This window comes from Procambarus clarkii, unplaced genomic scaffold (assembly GCF_040958095.1).
Source record: "Procambarus clarkii isolate CNS0578487 unplaced genomic scaffold, FALCON_Pclarkii_2.0 HiC_scaffold_267, whole genome shotgun sequence".
Taxonomy (NCBI): Eukaryota; Metazoa; Arthropoda; class Malacostraca; order Decapoda; family Cambaridae; genus Procambarus; species Procambarus clarkii.
Genome location: NW_027189300.1, coordinates 164922 through 165621, shown reverse-complemented (window position 1 = coordinate 165621; position 700 = coordinate 164922). Strand labels below are relative to the sequence as shown.

At 38.6% G+C, this 700-nt stretch overlaps 1 non-coding gene across 1 annotated transcript; it reads right to left on the bottom strand.

Moving 5' to 3' along the window:
- Window positions 1–303: 303 nt before the first annotated feature.
- Window positions 304–422, bottom strand: LOC138361238 (5S ribosomal RNA). The gene has a single exon (XR_011226866.1). It is a non-coding gene; the product is annotated as a 5S ribosomal RNA (ribosomal RNA).
- Window positions 423–700: the final 278 nt, after the last annotated feature.

The following is a 700-nucleotide window of genomic DNA, read 5'->3' as shown; positions in this document are numbered from 1 at the left end:
GCAGCAGTGGTCCAGTGGTAAAGTGTATATAAGTGATGCGTATTCTTGGAGTTGCGAGTTCAAACCCGGATTAAGCTATATATATATATATATATATATATATACAACATGTTTTGTTTTAGTTGGTTGTTTTTGTATAAAGCCTCACACAATATCTATATTAAGCGAGTTTGTTTTAAACATGACATACATATTAATTCATTTTACCAGGCCTTATTCCACACAACTCCGTGAATTTCCCGTGGAGCCAGCCATTCAAACAAAAACAAACGAAACAAAACAAAACAAAACAAAAAACATTATTGCCAACAGCATTTGGTGTTCCCAGGCGGTCACCCATCCAAGTACTAACCAAACCCAACGTTGCTTAACTTCGCTGATCGGACGAGAAGCGGTGTTCTCAACGTGGTATGGCCGTTGGCATGAGACTGCCTACACATTGTGGCTAATAACCAACTCTTTTAAGTCATCGCGGCAGGATACGGACCTGCTTGTGGTGTCTTAATGGTAATTGTATCCTAACATATTTTTGTCTCCTTGGCATGGATATTTAACATCGTTTATTCAGTCTTGGGTTTATGTTCTTTCGCCATTTACAGACATTTTACATCTACCTACTTCCTCAGCCTGCCCTGCCAATTTCTAATGAATTTGTGGATTTTCTTTTGTAATACAAACATGTGTGTGCTCATCTGCTCTT